The sequence below is a fragment of the Colobus angolensis genome, unplaced genomic scaffold (assembly GCF_000951035.1).
Source record: "Colobus angolensis palliatus isolate OR3802 unplaced genomic scaffold, Cang.pa_1.0 Scaffold83, whole genome shotgun sequence".
Lineage (NCBI taxonomy): Eukaryota > Metazoa > Chordata > Mammalia > Primates > Cercopithecidae > Colobus > Colobus angolensis.
Genome location: NW_012122154.1, coordinates 2512056 through 2524364, shown reverse-complemented (window position 1 = coordinate 2524364; position 12309 = coordinate 2512056).

The window sequence follows — 12309 nt, the reverse complement described above, 5'->3', positions numbered from 1 at the left end:
TTAGTTTCCAGAATATGGAAAATCCCTACAAATCAGTAAGAAAAAGAAAAACATCTCAGTGAGAAAGTGGGCAAAATATGAATAGATTTGCAGAAACGAGGAAAGCTGAATGGCCCATTCCACATCTGCCAATTGGAAAAAGTTAAAAAGTTGGACGATAGCAAGTATGACTGAGGGGAATTCCAATCCATTGATGTTAGCTGTATAAATAGGTACAATCACTTTGTAAAATAGTTTGAGATTATGTTAGAAGGCTGAATATTCACATAGCCATCACTCAGCAAACCATTCCAAGGTGTTCACTTCAGAGAAACTCTTAGAAGTATTGAATGATAAACATGTACAAGAATATTCACAGAACCATTGTTCATATTAATAACACACACACGTACTAACATACACACACAAGAAACAGAAAACTGGAAACAACTCAAATGTTAATAGTAGAATGAATAAATGCATTCATACATGTTCATACAGTGGCATGCTATGCAACAGTTAAAAATAGATAAATTAGCTGGGCGCGGTGGCTCATGCCTGTAATCGCAGCACTTTGGGAGCCTGAGTTGGATAGATCACTTGAGGCCAGGAGTTTGAGACCAGCCTGGCCAATATGGTGAAACCCCTTCTCTACTAAAAATACAAAAATTAGCTGGGCATAGTGGTGGGCGCCTGTGATCCCAGCTATTCGGGAAGCTGAAGTAGGAGAATCACTTGAACCCAGGAGGTGCGGGTTGCAGTGAGCCAAGATCGTGCCACTGCACTCCAACCTGGGCAACAGAGCCAGGCTCTGCCTTAAAAAAAAAAAAAAATTACATTATTGACATGGATAAATATTAAAAAACATAATGCTGAAAGAAGACAACAGAATCCATCCAGATTTTATTGATATGTAGTATAAAAACAGGCAAAATGAAATAATGTATGCTTAAGAGATACACATATAGATAATGTAGATTGCAAATGATGGTCACAGATTCCTCCTGTCTCTGGATGCATACTCCTTTGCAAGTCCTTTCAGGATTTGAGGGGCATCTAGACCATTTCAATCTTTTGAAGCTCCTGGTATATTAAACAATTGAAAAATATTTAAAGTGTTTATATTTCCTTTACATTGCCATTTCCAACACAAAATCTCCTAATACAATAAACGTGTACCAATAACAAGATTTATTTAAAAAAATGCTAACTTATTTTAGTGTACTATAGGCTACATGGTCCGGTGTGAGGGCATAGTTTTAACTGATGAGATGGATATCTTAATTGTGATCCTCCTGCATCGGCTTACCAAAATGTTGGGATTACAAGCATAAGGCAGTGTGCCCAGCCAAGATGGGTGTAATCTTTTCATCCTGGAGGGGACGTCCAGATAGGGCTGCATTCGGATTCAACATCCTAAATCTCTGACTGGGAAACCACAGGCTCAGTGGTCCTCTTCACCCCTGCGATTGGCTCCGTGTCTGTGTTATTTTGCCAATATCCCGTGTTATGCCAAGGACAAATGAGTACTTATTTTACAAAAGCTTGACTAAGAGAGAGCCCAACTGAATTCCTCCCAAAACAGAGGAATAATTTGTCACCAAGACAAATTCTAGTTCCTACCCCTGGAATCATAGTAAAGAAGTTATCGACAATTTAAAAATAGTATTAGCACCTGTTTCTAGCCATCAATGTTGTTCATCAATGTTGAGGTCCAGTCTCAAACACCTGCCTAAAAATGCAAATCTGATTATTTCACTTATGTGAAAAACCGACAGTGGTATGTAGTCAAGTCCAATATACAACTCTCCAAGATCTAGCCCCTGCCTACCTTTCTAGACCCTCTGGCCATCCCTCCATGACTCAGATGGCACAGTCCAGTAACACACACCACCGATTCCTCCATTCCATGCTTTTGTATACTGCGTCCCCTTCTCTTCTTCTGCATGTCATCTCTTCCAGGAAGCCATCCCTCCCTGTGCTCTCAAATTCCTTCCCTCCAGGATGGCCAGCTGTTCTGATTTGCTCAGGATACAGAGCTTTCTGCAATTAACTCTAACTTTCAGAGTTAAAACTGGGATAGTCAGTCCCAGGACAGTTGGTCACCCTGTTCATCTCTCCTGTGCACGTCTCTCTCTCTTGGGTACAGTGTGTGCATGTGCTTTGGCCCTGATTCCTTTGTGGAATGAGTGAGTGTGGGACATGGGGAATAGGATGAGATGAGAATGACTGGGTGGTGATAGTGGTGCCCCATGGCAAGGGGGACACTGGACAGGACTGGGAGATGGTTTGGGAGATGGTTTACTTAACATAATGACCTCCAGTTCCATCCATGTTGTTGCAAATGACAGAATCTCATTGCAAAGGGGAACATGGTGTGTTTATTTGTGGAATTGCCAAGTCTGTGGCACTTGTGTCAGATTTAGGTGGAGGAGACCTGGATGAAGAGGAAGACTGTTGAGTATTCTGATTTGGAGACCAGGCTGGGGGTGCATAATAAGGTATTAGTAAGGTGTGTAGGAAAGGTTTTCTCCAGTCTTGCTGATTTTTTTTTTTTTGAGACAGAATACTTGCTCTGTTGCCCAGGCCAGAGTGCAATGGTGTGATCTCGGCCCACTGCAAGCTCCACCTCCTGGGTTCAAGAGATTCTCCTGCCTCAGCCTCCCGAGCAGCTGGGATTATAGGCACCTGCCACCATGCCCTGCTAAGTTTTTTTTTGAAATGGAGTTTCACTCTTGTTGCCCAGGCTGGAGGGCAATGGTGCAATCTTGGCCCACTGCAACCTCTGCCTCCCAGGTTCAAGCGATTCTCCTACCTCAGCCTCCTGAGTAGCTGGGATTACAGGCATGCACCACCACACCCGGCTAATTTTTTATATATTTAGTAGAGACAGGGTTTCTCCATGTTGGTCAGGCTGGTCTCAAACTCCTGACCTCAGGTGATCTGCCCACCTCAGCCTCCAAAAGTGCTGGGATTACAGGCGTGAGCCACCTCACCTAGCCTAATTTTTGTATTTTTTAGTAGAGACAGGGTTTCACCATGTTGGTCAGTCTCGAACTCCTGACCTCAAGTGATCCACCCACCTCAGCCTCCCAAAGTGCTGGTATTACAGGCGTGAGCCACCGTGCCCAGTGCCGGTCTTGTTGATTCTTACGTTTATCCCTCATACATAAATTACCACCATGATTCTAGTTCACTCAGTCTTCCAAAACTCCAGAGTCAAATCTGCACAGACAGACCACAGGAAGCAGCATCTCCTGGGAGAGGCTGCCATCTTGCATAGCCCTTGCTGCTGCCTGGAGCCTTCTTCTCCCTGAACTGCTGCATTGTCACATCATTGAGCATTTCATTCATTGTGATAACCTAAGACTGTAGAATTTATGGTGCTTGGGTGCAATTTGTGAAAGCCCTAGAAAATATTACCTAGCTATAGGCTATAATATTGTTAGCTAACAAAATGGTAATAACCAGTTAGCATCAAACTTTTTTAGACTATATTTTACAGGAGAAATCATCAGTGATTTAATTTTCTGTTATGCTTTTATGTTATCTGAACAACCCAAACTTACTATTTTTGAAAACAAGTAAGCAAGTGACAAATCACTCACCATGTGTTTTTATTTCTCATGAGGCTTGTTTCTAAATACAAAGAACCATGTAGGCTATCATATCTGAAAGAGCCCTTGAAAATCATGTAGGCCATCCTCATTTTACAAGTGAAAAAGCTGAGGCATACCCAGATTAATGACTTGCCTATAGCAACAGTACAAATATAGAAAGTTGAGATTAAGCTACATAATATTTGCTTTGCAAATTGATTTTTAGTCCTTTTGCATGACCCAGGAAAACTGTCTTGCCAGCAACACCCTGACGTATAAAGAAAACTCTCATCAATGAAATTACTGCTTGAAAGGCGAATAGAAGGTCTATACTCAACATATTTTTGTGTCTACCTGGGGCTAGAAACCTCCTCTTTCAATGTGGTCCTTCCCTTGCTACTAATCACACAAAATTGCAATAGGTGCTCTAAGATATGGCAGCGATCATCGGCTCCAGCATGCTCCTAGAGCAAGGCACGATGTATATGGATGCATCACACTAGATGAAGAGATGTATTATTAATTAGTTTTTCAGAACACAAACAGCAGATGTGTTTACATTTCTGCTCAGTGGGGTATTTCATTGCTTTTTTATGTGCACACACTTAAGTAAAAAGGGAAAAACAAACCATACAAGGCATCAGACTGGTTAAAAGAGAAGCTCCATATTGAAAATTTGTTGCAACGTACAGGATGGAGCTTGAAATGGGGAAGGGATGGAAAGAGACAGGGAAAGAACGCTTTTCCCAACACTTAATTTTGCAAGGAAGAGTTGTATTAATAAACAGGTTTCAGGAAAGCTGCCTGTAAAGATCAACATCTTCTGGGCCGGGCGTGGTGGCTCACACCTGTAATCCCAGCACTTTGGGAGGCTGAAGCCAGCTGATTGCTTGAGCTCAGCAGTTCAAAACCTGGGCAACATGGTGAAACCCCATCTTTACAAAATATACAAAATTTAGCCAGGCATGGTGGTGCACGTCTGTAGTCCCCAGCTACTCGGGAGGCTGAGGTGAGAGGATCCCTCGAGCCTGGGAAATTGAGCCTGCTGTGAGCTGTGATCACGCCACTGTACTCCAGCCTGGGCAACAGAGCAAGACACTGTCTCCAAACAAACAAACAAACAAATAAACACAAACAAACAAATGAACATTAACGTCTTCTGAGTCAGGCAGTTGGCAAAAGATGAAATGAAGTTTTGACAACTGTTTTTTAAAAACAGAAACGTAGCTGGACAAATTAAACTATTTACGATTTGCTGAGTTCCTCCTGGGTGGTCAGACACTGCTCTGGAGGAGCTTGTGGTCTGGCAGAGGAAATGCTCACAAGGGCATGTATGAAAGGAGGAAGCAAGAGTTCCCAGAAAGTGCTGTGAAAAGTCAGGAGGAGGTGAGGCTGAAAGCTGAAGAAGCCAGGAAGATTTCCTAGATGGGTGGCTTTCAGAGCAAGATGTGCAACCTCTCTCTAGGATCTGCAGTCCTAGAGCAGGTGGGGAAGAGCAGGGCACTTACTCAGCCACAGACCTTTCCTGGAGGTGTGATCTGGGCTTGGATGGGAAGTGCCAGCATGTGAAAGGGTCCTGAGGCAGGGAAATGAGCAGAGCTGGGCTGGAAAGCAACCGGCTAGTAGAGAAGAGAGGAAAGGAGGCTAAAAAGGTCACATTCATTCCATCTCTTCGTGTCTTAACTCTGAAAGAGTCAGAGAACTCCAAAGAAAGACTGCTCACATTTTAACGCAGGTGGTAAGGAAGATGAGAGGGTGTGGGATGTGGGAGCAGAACAGTGAGGAAACATCTTGCTCTGAAAGCCACCCCTCTAGGAAGCCTTCCCCGGTTTCTTCGGCTTTCAGCCTCACTTTCTCCTGATTTTTCCCAGCACTTCCCAGGGATTCTTGCTTGCTCCTTTCATATGGGCCCTTGTTAATAGTTCTTCTGCTAGCCCCCAGGGAACTCTGAAAATAAATAACTGCAGGCTGGGCGCGGTGGCTCATGCCTGTAAGCCAAGGTGGGAGGATCGCTTAAATCCATTTCAAGACCAGCCCTGGAAACACAGTGAGACTCCTTCTCTACAAAACATTAAAAAAAAAAAAAAAAAAAAAAGGCAGGGTGTAGTGGCAGGTGCTTATAGTTCCAGCTACTTAGGAGGCTGAAGTGGGAGGATTGCTTGAGCCCAGAAGGTCGAGACTGCAGTGAGTGGTGACTGTGTCACTGAACTCCAGACTGCGGAACAGAGCAAGACCCTGTCTCTAAAAAATCAACAAAAAGAATTGCATGAGTCAGGTCAATCTGCAGGCTTAGGGGGCCAGGTGATGTGTTAATTGCATAGTTGGACAGCAGCATGTGATGAGGTAATCAGTCCGGGGAGAGTCCAGTTTGGGGTGTCAGAGGGTCAGGAGGAACAGCTCCACCGTGAGGAGCCCCATTTAACCTGATTTAGAAAAAGGGAAGGCAGAGAAGCATCAGCGTTGAAACAGGATTTCCTAGTGACCACAACCGTTGCAAACAGTACACCTTTTTGTGGTTTAGGGTTTTATTCCTGTAATATGTTTCTTAGTCTTATAAATCCGGGGCTTTACACCTTCCTGGAGACTTACGAGGTGTCAGTGGAGATGCGGTTTATTAATTGTGTTCTTTTTAAAGAATGAGTTGCTCCTATTTGGCTTTCACAATGCAACTAATATTTTTGATGCCTCGGGTTCTACGATGATTCTAGTTCTACGAAGGCCTCATTGTTGGGCGTTTTCTACTTTTTTAAGCAATGAAAAGGTAGAAAAGCCTGGAGCAATTTCTTATATGTTTGACACATATGTTGAGGGATATTAAATAATTGCTGCCCAGAGTAAAATATAACAGGTTTTTATGGCCAACCCTTATGTTGACAGAGTGGACGGTCTGGTAGCTATGTATACTTTTTCAAAATAAATGCATCTCTGTGAAATGAGCTGTCAGGAGGACTACAGGTTCTGGAAGCATGGAGTAATTAAGGAGCAATCTATTGGTTTCAAGGAACTGACATTAATGTTGACACACGATGTTTGTAGGCAATTCGATCTATACCAATCATTCACTTTCTTCCCTACAGCAGGACTCATTTTGTTCCTAAGTCATTGGAGGCATTATTAGAGATTTATCTGGTGGCTTTTTAAAAGCACATTATTTACTACTGTGTGTGTGGAGCCACCATTTATATTCATTGATCGTAATAAGTATGGCATTCAACCAGAATTTGGATTCAGGTTTTTAATATCTAATTTAGATTCTTTCCCTTGATTACACTGACATAGGGCCTTAGCATTGTTAAAACTGAAAAGCTATATCGCAAATTTGACTCTAGATGCAATGATCTATCAATCGAAGAGCAAAAATGGAAGCCAGTTACTCTGGCTGGTCACAATCTTGTATTTAAATGACTGCTTTGGGCCTGGCATGGTGGCCCACGCCTAAAATCCCAGCACTTTGGGAGGCCAAGGCGGGTGAATCACCTGAGGTCAGGAGTTCAAGACCAGCCTGGCCAACATGGCGAAACCCTCTCTACTAAAAATACAAAAATTAGCTGGACATGGTGATGGGCACCTGTAATCCAGTGGCTCAGGAGGCTGAGGCAGGAGAATCGCTTGAACTTGGGAGGCAGAGGTTGCAGTGAGCCAAGATTGTGCCAGGTCACTCCAGCCTGGACAAGAGTGAAATTCTGTCTCAAGAAAAAACAAAAACAAACAAACCAAAAAACCAAAAAAACCTGAGTTTTGTTATAATGATTATGATCATTTTGTCTTTGTCATTTTGTTTCTTAGTATCCCAGAAATTTTATGCAACTGACATTTTTGATGTGGAAATGTGAATGAAATCTCTTCTGGTAGAACTGCAAGAAAGATTTTAAAGATTATGTTTTTTACAGTTTTATTGACACAGACTTAGTAAGTAGCATAACGTCATCAGACCGATCTGATTCAACTTTTATGTCACAGAGTTGTGAGTTGTTGTGAGTTGTTTTTCAATTCATGGACCCCCCAGGTTGAAGGTCACACAACCTGAGCATGCCCAGATGAGCCAAGCGTGTAGGAACCTAAGTGTTTGGACTAAGGAGTGGGGACTGAATTAAGAAGCGAACACCCCATGGCAGGGTCCAGTCAGATCACGCCTCCCAGCATCACCTCATTGCAAGTCAGATCATCCTCATTACCCTATGGTTATAAAACCTGACCTAGCCTCAAGGTCAGGGAGACAGATTTGAGCGTTTCCTTCAGTTTCCTTGTCAGTCTACTCACAATAAACCTTTCTCGCTGCCAAAACCCAGTGCTTTGGTGCTTGACGTTCCATTGCCTGAGGGCAAATGGACCTAGTTTGGTTTGGTGACAGTAGTTTTTGTGTTATTTTAAAACTTGGGTGTTTTAAAATTGTACTGAGATATTCATACACAGAAGTAATAATCCCTAAAGTAAAACTGTCATCATGAAAACTTTTTGGGATGGAACAGCTCTTTTTTTTTTGAAACAGAATCTCGTACTTGTTGCCCAGGGTGGAGTGCAGTGGTGCGATCTAGGCTCACTACAACCTCCACCTCCCAAGTTCAAGCGATTCTCGTGCCTCAGCCTCCCGAGTAGCTGGAATCACAGGTATGCACCATCATGCCCTGTTAATTTTTGTAGTTTTAGTAGAGACGGGGTTTCACCGTATTGGCCAGGCTGGTCTTGAACTCCTAACTTCAAGTGATCTGCTGGCCTTGGCCTCCCAAAGTGCTGGAATTATAGGCGTGAGCCACTGTACCCAACCTGGAACAGCTCTTTTAATGAGAAAAGAATAAAGTCAATTAGAAAAAAAAAAAAAAGGCTTCAAAACTGAGCCTGATTCAAACATTTTAAATCTGTCTTTTAAAGACCATTCCAAAACTTATGCTTTTATCATAAAACAATTCATTGGTAATTTATTTTGAATTATTCTTCTGTTTTTCTCCTTGTAAGTGTATTTCCCCATTGTGTTACTCTGACATGCCCCATGTTAGTAACTGAACCGTTATTAACTATTGATCTATACCAGTAATTTGTTTTGTTCCCTACTGCAGGACTCATTTTGTTCCTACATCATGTGAGGCTTTATTAAAGATGTACCTAGTGGCTTTTTAAAAGCACACTTTTTACTACCATGTGCGTCTAGTCACAATTTATGTATGTGTATGTATGTGTGGGTATATATTACATATATGTGGTGAGTGTATATATACACATATATATGTGTACATGTGTTCACAACATTCTGATATAAAGGATATATCAGATTTATATGTTCCTTGATTTAGAGAAAAAAGGTTGATGGCTTATTTTTTCTGTTTTCTAATTTATTGGGTAATACTATATATGTACATTTAACAATAGACCAAGGGGAAAAAATGAAAGAATGCCTTCATCTTGGTGTGCGTATTCACACGCTATTCAAAACCACCCCACTTCCCTTTTTCCTGTTTGCTGCACTGATGGTTCTGAGCACTCTGCTAATGTTATAGATACCCAGGATTGAAAACACAGACTTTGGAGATCTGGACTTGAATCCTCTCTCTGCCACTTGTTTGGGCAAGGTTCTTAACCTCTCTGAGCCTCATTTTCCTCCTATGGAAAGTGGAAGACCGTCATAATGGCCAGCATGGTGGTGGTGTGAGGATTAAATGAAATGCCATATCTGAAGTGCAGGTACAGCACCTGGTATGTAGGAAGAACCCAGTGAGGTGTAGCTCTTACTAGCAGCCGTAATCATAGTTGAAGTGCTGTAATTGTAAACTTGGTGATGGTGGCAAGAAAAAGGCCGCTAACATTTACCCTTCAATGTGCACTGAGCTAGTAGCATTGTGTCATGGATGCTTATTGAGCCCGTGCAGCTAATACAAGGTAAGCTGAAGGACAACTCGGAGGAAAATATAATTGAGAAAATACATGATTACTTTCAAACATTTACAGTGACCCAGAAGTATAAGTGTGAGGAGCCATGAATGATTTACATAGAGGATCCACATCTCAGATACTTATGGATTACTTAAGATAATAGACTCTGTACTGGGCATTAAGGACAGAAAGATATGTAAGACAAGGTCCTGTCTTTCAGTCTTTCCCACTTCTCTCTCTCTCTCTGTGTGTGTGTGTGTATTTGCGTCTGTGTATGTGTATTGGGGTAGTGAGAGCCAGAGAAGAAAATTTGATGGATGAGACCATAACAGATGAACTCACCTCCCTGGGTGATGTCCAGGGCTGGTTCCATGCTTTCGCCCCAAGGAGTTCATAATGAAATGGAGAGGATGGATAACTCAAGCTCCACCTGACCTCCTAGAAGAATGCTGTCCAACAGTGAGCCACATAGGTAATTTTAAATTTTCTACTAGCCAAATTAAAAAGTACAAACAGGTGAAATTAATTTTAATAATATCCTTTGCTTAACTCAATATATCTAAAACATAGAATCAATATACAATTCTTAATGAGATATTTATTTTTTGAATTACATCTTTGAAAAGTGGTGTGCATTTTACACTCCGATTTCATCTCTATTTAGACAAGCCACATTTCAAGGGCTCGATAGGTACCTGTGGTTAGTGTCTACCTTAAGGTACAGGGTAGTTGTAGAGCTCTGCTACTCAAAGTGTGGTTCTTGGCCTCACAGCCTCACAGCATAGATATGCCCTATGTCCCTTCCACCCCTCCTAAATTGGAATTTAGGAGCCCTCAGAGTTTGGAAGGGGCTGTCTGATGACTTAAAAATCTCATTTGAGGAAACTACACACCCTCCCTTCTAGTCATATTTGTGCAGTACATTTCCTTATCGTAGATTAGGTAAACCATCTTATCATAGTCGGACCGAAGGTAGAGTTCAGTTTAGCCCTTGTTGGAACCAGTGGGATATAGTTGGGTTTTTCTTTGTCGGAAGGTTGAGCTATTTGGCAGAAAATGAAGGAAAGACAGGACAAAGAAGAGATACGAGTGTTTATTCAACCACAGAACAAATGACATCACCATTCTCATCGGAGCTCTTCTTTTCTGACATATGTTTTGAAAGGGAGAGAGGAAGGAAGAAGGGAAGAGAGTGAGAGCTTCCAAATTCATGAGGTATTCGTTGTGTCCGAGTTCTTCCCCCAGGGTTAGCCTCATGAGCACATGAGCTTGGAAGGGCCTGGCACTTGGATTAATGCTCTGCTGTTGCAGTGTTGAAATTCTTGACAATTGGGTCCTGCATGTCTGCTTTATACCGAGCCCTGAAAATTATGTAGCTTGTCCTGCCTCCCCTAAATGTTCACTTACTACTATCCACCTGCAGGTGTAAGAGAGTCACACTGGATTAGGTAGGTTTTGGGAGGCGTTTTCTCTTTATGTGTGTATATGTATGTGTGGGTATGTATTATATATATGCGGTGGGGGTATATATACACATATGTATGTATACATGTGTTCACAACATCATGATATAAAGGATATGTCCTGGGCCGGGTACGGTGGCTCACGCCTGTAATCCCAGCACTTTGGGAGGCCGAGGCGGGCAGATCACGAGGTCAGGAGTTCGAGATCAGCCTGACCAACATGGGGAAACCCCATCTCTACTAAAAATACAAATATTAGCCGAATGTGGTAGCATGTGTCTGTAATCCCAGCTACTTGGGAGGCTGAGTAGGAGAACTGGTTGAACGTGGGAGGTGGAGGTTGCGGTGAGCCGAGATCACGCCACTGCACTCCATCCTGGGCAACAGAGAGAGATTCCATCTCAAAAAAAAAAAAAAAAAAAAAAAGGATATGTCCTGGATCAGCTGAATCAGGTACGTTTTGGGAGGTGTTTTCTCTTTCACTTCCCCATCACCACAATCTCTTTATAGCCAAGAAATAAAAAAGAGATAAAACAGGCCTTTGGGAGAATTGAACTCAATAATGCATGAGATAATGGTGCTCTGAGGCAGGATTTCAATGGAAGGCTAGGTGCTGTAACTATGTAACAAAACACCAGCACAGGACAAAGAGTAGGTTTCTCAATCAACAAGGATAAACAGCCCCACCTTCCCAGCCCTGTCTCCAGGTTTACAATTATCTGCAGTGTTTGAATAGAGTTCAGGGATCTCTGGGCAGTGACAATGAGTCAGCTGGGCCCGTTCATGCTGGAAGTTTTATATGGGTGAAAGTTAAAAATGTTAACTTGTTTCTATGTTGTCAAAATTCTAAACGAAGAATAAAAGGATATTCTCAAGTTGGGTCATGAGAAAAAAAAAAGTGTATTAGTAGTTTTAGAGCTCAGGCCTGAAGCAAATGCCTGAATCAAATGAACTACTCAAAGCTTTGAGACCTAAGAAGGTCACTTCCTTTCAATACTAATGGACTCGGTATCATTTGTAATGCCTGCAACTCAGAGTTTAGGCGGAGAGTCAGCCACATTGGCGTCACCTGGGGACTGATTAGAACCGGCCCCCCACCCCCGGCCAATCTCGGACCACCCCTCCCATCCATCCCCACTGCGGACCTGCTGAATAAGGATCTGTGTTTTATCGGTATCTACAGGTCATCTGTTTGCCTGTTAGAGTTTGAGAAGTGCTGTAATGCTGTACTCAGCAGCTACTTATCTTGGTGGTGGTGGGAGGGGATGAGGGAAATCTAACCCCTTCGCAGGTGCATCAACTTAGTGTCTAAGACTTCTTGACGCATTATGGGAAAGCAAGGGTTCTCAAAGTGTGGGTTTCAGACTGGCAGCATCAGCAGCACCTGGGAGCTTGTGGCAGTG